Below are 12,309 nucleotides of genomic sequence, written 5' to 3'. Positions count from 1 at the left end.
TAGACCACAATACCTGTTCAAGGACAAACTGTAGTCCATTTCCTATAAATTGTACACAATAAAAGCTATAAATTAGATATCATTGTGATGCATTTGCAATTGCATTTACAGCCACTGCACCGCATCCATTGAATTATGTGCTAAGCAACGTTAAGCTATCACCAATAAATACAATTTATTTTATCCAGATCAGATCAGCCGTTCCCTAGGAAAGCCTAGCTAACCTGGAGTGTAATTATATTAAACTTACTGTTTCAGCAGTGATCCGAGGGATGGTTCTCTAGTAGGGTAATTTCCCGCACAAGGATAAAATGTGGCTCTGTAGTCATAGAATTTTCAAAATCCACTCAATAGATCCAGAGTGCCCCACATTAAAAACTTTTGTGGCCATATACCATAAAAGCTATACATTAAGTATTATTGTGATGCATTTGACCCGCGACCTGCATTCACAGCCACTGCACCGCATCCATTGAATTATGTGCTAAGCTTAGAAGATACCATCGCTGAGAACTAAGCGATTCTTATCTTATTTATAACGTAATTCCGTTTTTTATTTGTGGCTATTTTATTACTGAGGTTTTTCTTGTAATAACAAGTAAGTAATTGAATTAAGAATGATATAGTCTTAGTTTATTTCTCATACTGTTATTACATTGAATATTTTGGAAATATATTTTACGAGTAGATGCGATGAAAGGTAATTTTGGACCGATTAAAGATTCATGATGATTGATATTTAGAACAATCCTATTTTATTTCCACAAAATATCTTCCTACTCGTACTTTCTTTGAATTGCAATTTTAAACAGATTTTTAAGGGGGTGGTTTTGCTCCCCTCTTAAAAACGTCTCTTTGCAACCATGAGAATAAAACCCATCACCTTTTCTCATCCCTCCGTTGCTTAACCTCTCTAGTTACACCGAGTTATACAGAGTGTTACAAAATACGGCCTGACTTATCTGAATCAGTGGGTCAACATTACAGCTTCGGCCTGCAACTCAATCTTAGCTATTTTTTGCCATCTGTCCATCATTCTGCAAACCACTTATTATGTCAGATTATAGAAGATGCGAGGTGGTCTAGAATATTTTTGTTAAAAGGTTCCGTATGTCTTTTTTATCTTTTTTTTTTACAGTTTCTAATGGTTATCTTTTTTGTGTAAAATATACCTTGTATTTTCAACTAGCAGCTTTCCCGCGGTGTCACTCGCGTCCCGTGGGAACTAAAGATTTTTTTTAATCGGTTCAGTAGTTTCGGAGCGTTTAGGGTACAAAAATACATAGACAGTTAGGGCCTCGATGGCGCAATGGTCACCATGCCGGACTGCCGAACCTGAGGTCCCGGGTTCGATTCCCGGCTCGGTCGACATTTGTGTGATGAGCATGTTTGTTGGCCGTGGTCTGGGTGTTACAATATGTATTTATAAATATGTATATATGTAGCTATATGTAGTTTATCAGTTGTGTTAGCACCCATAACACAAGTTAATTAATAACTTAGCATGGGGCTAACCGACCGTGTGTGAAAAGGTGTCCCGACATTATATTTTATGAAACTAAAATCCTAAATTCTTACATACACAACATTTAGTACGGGAAACGTACTTAAACACATTATTTTCTAAACAATTTACTGTTGTACATTTCGAACGAAACTTACATTTAAACATTAGATAGGATCAGTATGTAGTACTTAGTTACAGAATGTTATGTTATGTAATTCACTTGTAATTGTACTTATGACCTTTCGATAGCCAGTCGAACGAAGACAGGGCTTTTGTCGATATTAATCAATATTTGAGTTCCGCTAATTGGCTGTTTAAGTGTTTCTTCATAATGAAATTGTTGATGAATGGAGTTATTGAATGATGTGACATTTATGTGCGTTTGGTTTTATAAATCTCCTTACACGTAATTATTTGTAACACACAATCAATTACCGAATGGCTAAGCAATAATATGTTTAAACACGTTAGTATACCTGGTTTTTCTTCTGAGTAATCATAAACAATGGATGTCCTTTTTCTGACTTAGGTATTCATGATCAAATATTCACCTAAAAATTCAAAGTAACTTTGCACGTAGGTAGGTATATTATATTATTTTAGCAAAAGTGCCATCTATGCAAGTGTAACATTTTATTAAAACGAAACAAGACTAATAACAATCTTGAAAGTGACAGCCCAAAACGTCAAATTAATTTCTCACAACAGCGCTTTGATGTGTTTCTCACGGAACCCTATAAATAAGCAACCATAATGGCCGCGTTAGGAAACAGTCGAGTCGCGAACTTATGTTATCAATTAAATTATTGTGACGACAATAATTACACTAACTTTTGGAGTACACGCTAACTGCAAACTTTTAGTCAGCCGATAGACTGCTTGGGCTCATAAATCAGTCATCATCATCCCGAGCCTTTTTCCAACTATGTTGGGGTCGGGTTTCAGTCTAACCGAATGCAGCTAAGTACCAGTGTTTTACAAGGAGCGACTGCCTGTCTGACTTCCTCAACCCATTTATCCGGGCAACCCATTATTTGTTGGTTAGACTGGTGTCAGACTTACTGGCTTCTGAAGGATGCTCAATGACAGCCGGGATCTATAGTTAAATTATAGTGCGAACACTACAAAGACCAGGTCATTAGCCGGTATCAAACCGACTGAAAACTTTGATTGCAAACAAGATTAAAAAAAAAAACTAACCATCGTGGCAACTATCGGCCGACTTTTTAGTCTGCAGTGTGTGGGTGATCTATAATATGTATGTTATTGTGACGACAATAATTATGCTAACTTTAAGTTGTTACATACGGATAAATATTGTGGGTAACTGAACTTTAGTTGAATGATTAATGGCCCTCGTGTTTGAGGAAGAGTTTTAACAATGTTTTAATTAACTTCAGGCTTAAGGGTATTGTTCACCTAATAATTATTAAATAACACTATGTAGGAAACTCGGAGTTTGAAATAATTTGACTTTCATAACTTTTACACAGATTTTTTGAAAGCTTAGGCATGGCCTTTTTCTTCAGAAATGAAAAACATACTTCAAAAGACTCCTAGATAAATTATCGTTCTCAAGCCAGATTAGAAGTATTTTTTTATCAAACGAATCATCTAAGATATATGTATTTTAGAAACATGTTAAACGTCTAGGCTACCAAATACGGATGCAAAAAGTATGCATATAAAACTATTGACAGTTACATGACGTGTACAACGGGTATGTTAGAAGATTTTTTTTTTCATTTTTATTATGGAGTTGAAGTTACATAATTTCAGATCGCCTATAGCAAATAAGCAATGCACTTGAACATGACTATGCTTTATTTGACTAAACACTACCAAAGATTGATCTCATAGAATCGCTTCAGTTAGAAATATATGGTGTGGATTGTTATCTCACTGTCCTGCCGACGCTGCGAGATTGATCGAAGGAGTTACCGCGGCTGTGGTACACTGCACAAAGGGCTGAAGAAGGAACATGATGGGTTTTAGTCAGTAAAAGTCACTCCTTCCTGCTGCACCCTATAGCGGACGGGAAGAGTCATCGCATGATTTCCTATCGTAAAAAAATGGATGACTGCAATGCATTAATAAATACCAAAGTGTTTTTTGATGATTAATTATTTCGATATCTTTCTGAAACGTATCCTTTTGAAAGTCGTGATGGAATTTCGTGTTCGTTTTATTAAACTGATACTAATAGTAGTCTGAAGTTTTACTCACAAAATAAATGAGAATTTTATTTTGAAGCCTGCAAATGCAGATATATCACGGTTTCATAGACGTGATTCAGACAGACAGACAAACTAGGAAAACAATTTGAAATTTCTATGCAGTTCCTTATAACCTTGTATGAGATCATAAACAAATGATCTCACATGGATGAGCTTATTCATCAGGATATCCGCTAGTACACGCCCTTTATTAATTTTACAAGTAATAATTAAACTATGCGAAGTTCCGAATAAGGGCTGTCACAGGTGTTCCTACGCAGTAGACCCGTTTAGTCTTCTGGTATTTTAATGGGATTTTAACGAAGAATGTCATGTAGTAACACGTTCTCATCATGCCTTGTAAATGTCAAGCAATTAGTATTATATTGACGTGAAATTGCGAAGAAGTTTGTAATTAAGAATGTGGGTATGGGAAGCGGTATGGGACATCCTTTGAAAGTAAAAAACGAATGATATAGGTTCACATATTTGTCAAAGAAGTAGGCATATTATTTACGTTAGTGATATGGGATACTGATTTTTTTCCTAACGAGACGATAGGAACGGCGTGAGAATACGAAAGATTTTGTAAAAAACATGTTTTTTTATGATAATCATCAATTTCTCTTGCATGATAAGTATTATGTATATCGGTATTTTTTGTTGTAATTATTATATTTGATAACGAAATTGATAGCAATCCACTGGTGTTCTTGGTTAACTTATATGGGTAAGTACGTCTAGATATTTGCAAATAACATAATTAATTTTATGCCTCATAAATGTCCGTAAGTTTAAAGTTCTCCTGTTATTAGACTCGTTGGACTACATACTTGTGGTTGGGCAATATACAGTTTTAAAGCTGATTGAAAAACTGTAAAATGAAATATGTTCCGGGAAATTTACTTATTGTTTCAGTTATTAATATCTTCCTATCTTTCCGTGTCTCTAGTATCCATAGACACTCTTCTTTACTAACATGAAATTGTAAGTGGCTCTCGTTTGTCGGTTTTACATGTATGTACGCACTAATCTCTGAAACTGCAACTGAAGCATCTCGATTTCAGATTAGATTTTAGTGTTCTTATTAAAATTTTATTTATATCAATTAATATTATGAAAAAAAACCCCACAAACACTTAATTACCACTTTCTAACGAAAATTACCTTCATCAGGCATGTAACAAAATTAAGCATCAAGGCATCTTACAAAGAGTTATAATTACTAGAAATGGCTTACACAATTACACATGTCGCAAGTGCGCTCATCAAACCATCGTGTAAGTCTGAAGGAATTTACATTATGGGGCATTCCGTGTTTACTGTTGAAATATTAATTAAATAATTACGAGGTATGCGGCCATTAACTGAGAAGCTAGACTATCCTTATTACTTGATTACTGATGTGTATGAAAAAATTATGTGTGAGTTCGTTTGATTATTTTTTTTGGACCTGCAAAGAAATATAAAATTGATATGTTTTCTTCTTTTAAGTATTTAATAGACTTTTTATCAGATTAACGGCCAGTTTCTTCATCAAAAGTTAAAGTTAAAGTTATGGCTAAAGTAATGTCTAAAGTAAAAGTAATGGTTAAATTAAATTTTTCTATTAGTTTTGCTGTCACTTTAGCCTTGAAAAAACGAATTTGACCGTTACTTTTACTTTAGACATTACTTTAACTTTAACTTTTGATGAAGAAACTGGCCGTTAGACACTTTATTTTTGACATGTCTTAGAATCATACCTCAGAATATGGTCGCTTCTTGTTTCATCCCGAAATTATCCATGTCATCCACCGCAAGAGATAGAGTAAGAGAGAGTAAGAGTCATATATCATTTAAACGCTGCACCCTAATCATAATAATACTTTAATAGAATATGTAAAATACATAACCCAACCTAATATCCGTTCTAGACCAGCACACAATTTACAATTCCCTCACGGCTAAGAAAATACATACCTATCGTCGCACCTTCTCATAAATTTACCGTACCCAGGCACCCAACCGCGCTAAAACCATATCTTAATCTCAAGCAAACCCGTAGGCAGACACTAGTGTAATGAACTAAGGTCAGAAGGTTAGGCCACAATTTCGCTATCATTAGATAAGTTAAGTGCTCGTAAATTTTGTAACGATTGCTGTATGGATCAACAAGACTAATATGGTATTATTTTACATTCACCTTTGTTAATTAGTTTGTGCGAAATGACTTAATTATTGGGAGTTAACTGTTAGTATGTGATATTGTGAAGTATGTAATTTTGAAACAACGTCCTAATGCGATCGGATCGCTTATATGCTGGTTACTTTATGATCATAGAAAATCAATTGTGTCTGGGGCATTTCTTCTTCTTTTTCCTGCCCTGTTCCCAAGTCATTTGGGGTCGGGGCAATATGTTGTACTCCTTGTAGCATGCGTTTCACAAACTAAGTTAATACATTTTTCGAATATAAATTAGACATTAAAGTCTTCCTCGCCAAATGGAATAGTGTTACATATTAGTCATACTACTGAAAGTAGTCTAATAACTCCTGAGTATTACTCGTTAAACCAATCAAACAAAGAAAGTTTGGGTCATTCAATTTAACCGTTTTATACCCCTAGAAGTACCTACACGTAATTTGAATATAGATTAGAATAACACCCATTGCCTGCGTTTTCTAAGTATGCATCCTAGATTACGTAATTAATATCAAACAGAACTAATTTAATAATAGTTTAGTTCATAGTTAGCTCATCGTTCAACGTGGGTGACATGAGTAGTTACGAATAGCTAATAGGACATCCATCTTTGGGTTACACAAGCGTTTGAACTTTACGGTTATCGAACCTGTAAAATATAGTTCAGGCGCCAAGCTTTGCTGTATGTAATTAACTGTTGTCAACGAATAATTACTTAGTAATTTGGCCACAATAAACTAATTAAGAAAAAGTAAACAAAATCTCATTATTTTCTAATGAAACAAGGATATTGTGTATTATCGTTATTATGGGCTTTGTTTTTCTTCTGGTGTCGCGGGTGTCTATAATCGACTTTCCTTTAGGTTCCTTTCCTTAGGTAATCCCCTGCAAATTATCACATAAAAATGAGCGTCGGCAGGGTGCATGGTAAGAGTTTTAGAAAGACTCAACATAGATGCTTAGGACAGTTCTTATTTTGTAGACAGATAAATATCTAGGTCATTTAATTCAACACTTACTTAATCTTCTTTAGGCTTTCTCTGCTATTAAAATCTTGGCACTTTAGTAATCTATTTTCGTACTCTTCTTTGAGCTTCTTCTATCACCAAAAATCTTGATCCTTAATTTATTTATACGTAACTGCATTCACAAATCTGTTGTGCAAAATTTGCGCAAAAGATAGCGCTTTAAACATCTGATTACAGGCGTGAGAAGTCATTTGCGTCGTGTACCGTTTTGTTCACTTACTGCAGGGGTGCCAAACATTTATGGCCTTACTACAAAAACTTTAACCACTGTTTTACACTTGTCTAAAAAAAATGTGGCTCCAAAATGAACCATATGTCAACGTCATAATTTGACATTTTTTTAGACAAGTCTTAAACTGACGTTAAAAAGTTTTTGTGGTAAGACGGTTATAGGTTAACTTATTTAAGAATGCAATGGTGACGATGCATGTTTTTGTGGGAAAAAAATAATTTATTTGATGTTGACAAATGTGGTCTAATTTACTTCATGGAGTTTTGTTTCCAAATCATCTTAAAAATATTCCTAACTAGCTTTCCACCTGCAGTTTCACCCGCGTCCCGAGATTACTGCTTCCCGTAGCTGGATGGTGACAAAAACTATCCTATATCCTTCTCCTGGCTCTAAACTACCTCCCTGCCAATTTTCAGCTAAATCGGTTCAGCCGTTCTTGAGTTATAAGTGGAGTAACTAACACGACTTTCTTTTATATATATAGATTTCAGCAACTATTTCTTAGATACCTTGTTGATAAGTGACGGCACAAATGCCATGGCCATGGACACTGTATAGACATGCCAATGGTTGGCTATCCCTAGTTTAGAGCCTCTTCACACTAAACGACGTTCAATCGACTGAAGATCGCGAAAGCAATAATGTTTGGTAAGGCTGTTGCTACATAAAAGTGCAATTTGCAACTGAACAACAGGAAATAATAAGATTGATTTCCTTCTGCAACTTCGAACTAATTTCTTCATCCCAGCAAAACTCATGGGAAGTGGTGAAGGGCGGGCATTTTTGAGGTCTGTCTTTCAAAACGTGTTGACTTCCAGCCTACTTTGAAGAAATTTCTTGAATAAGAGACAACTTAAATGCTACAATTATGACTAAAACTTTTATAACATTTTCACGGAAACATTAACCCGTGAGTTGCACCATTTAATGATATCGATAACATGTGGCCCAATTCTGCTAAGTTAATTATGTCAAAATTTAATCGCAGTAGCAGTTTTAACCTTAGCGGGCATTTGATTCTGCTACTAAATTAGATTTGGAGTTGTCAAAGAACCGATTTGATCAATGGGCGGCAAGTATTCGGCTGATTATGGTTTTGTTATCGTTATATGTATGAAGTGAAATGGTGCAACTTAGGATTGATATTTTTTGTAATTTGGACATTTACTTGACTATTTCTTATGTAGCAATGTGTATTATTTATTTAGCAATGTACCTATAATATGAAGCAATACGTTGAAAATTTAATTTACTTACGGCCAGTTTCTTCATCAAAAGTTAAAGTTAAAGTTATGGCTAAAGTAATGTCTAAAGTAAAAGTAACGGTTAAATTCAATTTTTCTATTCGTTTTGCTGTCACTTTAGCCTTAAAAAAACGAATTTGACCGTAACTTTTACTTTAGACATTACTTTAACTTTAACTTTTGATGAAGAAACTGGCCGTAAAAGAGCAATTAAAACGGACATATTCATTCATGAAATCCTCAAATGTGAGTGAATCTATTTAAAGTTATTTTGAAGTATGTATGTAATACAATTAGGTACATGTAGCAAGTACCTAAATGTTAGGAGTGATTAGTAATTAAGTTACAACAACCTTTGGGCAATAAATAGTAGATTGCAATGTCGATGTTTTTATTCAATAAAGATGACATAGATGACCAAATATAAAATTTGGGAAGACGGACAAAATAATGTAATTGATTGAATTACGAAAAAAAAAAATTTTGTGAATATAATGACATTTTTATGACCTATTAAAAGCTAATGAATGATATTTTTATTAGGAAAAATGAGTATCACGTTGAGAGCAATGCTTAAAAAAGGATTAATAAAGACGAATTGAATGACTAAAGAAACGATGGATGGGTGTTTGTGAAAGTAGATATGGTTAAAGTAAATGATGTTACTTGTGAGATGATGGCAAATAGAATATGGAACCAGGCTTAAAATTTAGCATAAAAACAGGAGGATAATGATGAATTTGATCTTACTACGATTGAATAGATACCTAGGCATTTATTACACTGATCATCCAATTTTACTACTGTGAGATTAGTCACGGCCTACCGAAACCTAACTTATAGTACTCAATAATGAACCATAAACTGAGTGGATGACCTTTAACTGTTCACTTAGATTTCACTTACTATTTAAGATCCATTCACAAGCCTGGGTTACATCTGGACTACTAAATAGATATTTAATTGCTGGCAGTTAAAAACTTCATTCAGTTTCAACTATCAGATGGTTTATAAATATTGATGTGTTAAATTACTTGGAAATACAAGTAGTTATTTCGTTATTGGAATTTAAAAATTGTAGTTTTTTAAAGATTGTGTTGGTTTAGTGGATTAAAGCAGGACTATCGAACAAGTGTGCTAGGTTTGACTCCCAGGTTGAAATAGCATGAATTTTTGGTGCATTATAATTATGTTATGCGTTTCATCTTTTTATGGAATTCTCAGCAAGATGTTAAATGTCGCTTTATTTTGCCAACATCTTTGATAAGGTCTCCTAAACGTAATTATCAGTTTATTAATTGAGAAATTACGAAGCTGTTACTAGGAAAAGCTTATTTACCCATAACGTTAATTAAGATGTTTTAATATTACATTGCCGATCCTTAATTAATTTTAGGTTGCATTTAATTAATAACACACCTTGCTTTAATGGTTTCTTATAGAGTTGTTGATAGAAATATCAGTGGTAGGTATAATAATAAATGAAATCCGTATAAAACAATTTACATCCAGCAGCGATGCGTTTGCGTGGGCGTCATTTGTTATTCTTACGGCTTAGATTAAGGATGTCATTGCATCAGGTAAATGTATTTTATTTACTTTGTTTACAAAGGGTTTTTATTTCAAGCCACTTTAAAGAAAAACTTTTTCTTCAGTAGTAACTGAGGATGAAGTAAAATTATTTCACTCAGCAGAATGAAAACTGTTTGCAACAATTATGTTGATGTGAAATTAAATTATTGCATAAAGCAATACTTCAGATGCAGCAAAGACTTCAGATGCTGTTAATAGAAGTCTGATACGTGGAACCTAAATAAACTTCAAACAAAACTGATTAAAACAAAAATATAACACACCATAAACAAATAATTCCTACTTCTGTACCCTTAAAGCATCATTAAGGTGTAATCAAATACCATTTACCCAACATATCTCATACCTAGGTGCGGAAAGGGTGTAGCTCTCATAACGAAGTATACAGGTTGTGCACCCCTGACCTGCTGATGAACGGCTCCCGAGCTACATAAATAACGAATGGTTATCATTTTATAGGCGTGCATCGTAAAGTCTCGCCGGTATTTCTAAATTAAGTGGAAAAGTTGTAGTTCAAAATATTAAGTGCGGATTAAGTGACATTTTGTATTGGTTTAACGACAGCGGCAGTATTTGTTGGATTAAAGCCAAGTGGTTCTGGATTCATACATCTATTATTAAAAATAAACTACTTAGTTATGTTGATTGCAATTCGAAGGGAGCTTCTTCAAACATACATTTAAAAAATAGGTAACCCTTCTTAGCAGTTGGTTATAAAGTCTGCGATCACCCATCGCCTATATCCAAACTACGTGCATCATCTTTCGACCAAATGCTAGATTGATTAAATAGATTAAATAAAAAGTCACTCACACACACATGGGCACCAGCGCTATCGGTGCTATCAGTACTGAGTGTCGTGCATCGAGCACATGCGTGTGTGAGTGACATTATTACAAACTTTAGTACGTAGCTTCACCACCATTTACAAGAGAATATACTTAAACTGTGCTATAGGCCTACAGGTACAAGCCTTACTCCACAAAGATCTTAACGCGTCAATGTCACCTTCACTCTATAAATCGTCAGTGCAAATGTCAAAGTGCCATCATTATACTATGCACACCATATTACCATATTAGAAGCAAGTTTATCGTAGTACAACACTTCTTCAGATAATCACTTATATGGCAAGTAGACCAGATTTGCGCATTTGTTATGGGCATGCGCTAGAAAGATAATCTCGGTTGCGATTCTGAATAAAGCCTAATTGTATGTGTTGAAAGACGACTGACATAAAGTCAGTGAGATGGTACAGAGATCTATTTTTGTTCTTGTAACCATGGTCTGAAAATAATCTAGTAGGTGTCTGTCTATCTGATCATCATCATTTTCTTACCTTTATCCCTATTTTATTTGTACCATTTTTCATCCATTATTCTTCTATCTACCTATCTTCAATTATCTGCAAAAATTAGGGATACTACACGTCTTAAAGTGTTCACCTCTTAAACTCCTTTTGAATATGTCACTGATAATTTTTAAGATATTATACATTCTTAATCATAAGCAAACCCTGGCGTGTTATAAAATAAATATTGTCTTCGTCCATATTTTGCAAAACAAAACTTTTCTATTTGTACAGGGTAAGCTTAGATAAGCCATCCTTGACTATACCAACTATAAAATTTGGCCTATACTTTAGATATCTTAATGCACAGTTCTTAACTAAAAGAAACTTCTTATGCCAGCTTACCCACTGCAAAAAGTCTTAACATCAAAGCTTTTCTACTAAGTGCCCTGCTTGTAATACTTGGGGTCAGCGCAATAGGTAATTATTGTGTTACTAGCATTCTTTCACGTCGCTTCTTCATCATTGCTCAAGCGATGAAATTATGTATGGAATGTTCTATACTTGTAGGTAAAAGATAAGTATGAGCGTTAATCTTTATTTACTATTAATTACTTTTAAATCAGAAACACCCTGTATAAAAAGGGTCAAAATATTAATTAAAATAAAAACAAAGTTAAACTAAAATTGATTATTTTGGCCTAAAGTATATATTGACGATGATGTCCTCCTAGACGTTTCTGATGACGGCGACACCCTGGCATTTACTGGCGGCTTGGTTCAGTTCACGGGACATAAAGCAAACTGCAAAAAAAATAAACACATCAACAATTAAGACCGCATAAATTAGTAGCAACTCATAATTTATCTCAATCATGTCAACATCATCAGCTATTAAATTCCAAGCATTACCAGGATATAGCCACCAAACGTCTTCCCAAAGCAATTTCTCAACACGTCACAATCACGGGTCACTACTACCGTGCATACCATATAAATCAATGAGCAACAAA

Source organism: Helicoverpa zea, chromosome 17, assembly GCF_022581195.2.
Source record: "Helicoverpa zea isolate HzStark_Cry1AcR chromosome 17, ilHelZeax1.1, whole genome shotgun sequence".
In the NCBI taxonomy this organism is placed as follows: Eukaryota; Metazoa; Arthropoda; class Insecta; order Lepidoptera; family Noctuidae; genus Helicoverpa; species Helicoverpa zea.
The sequence above is the reverse complement of the archived record's forward strand: the minus strand, read 5'-3'. Positions refer to the sequence as shown.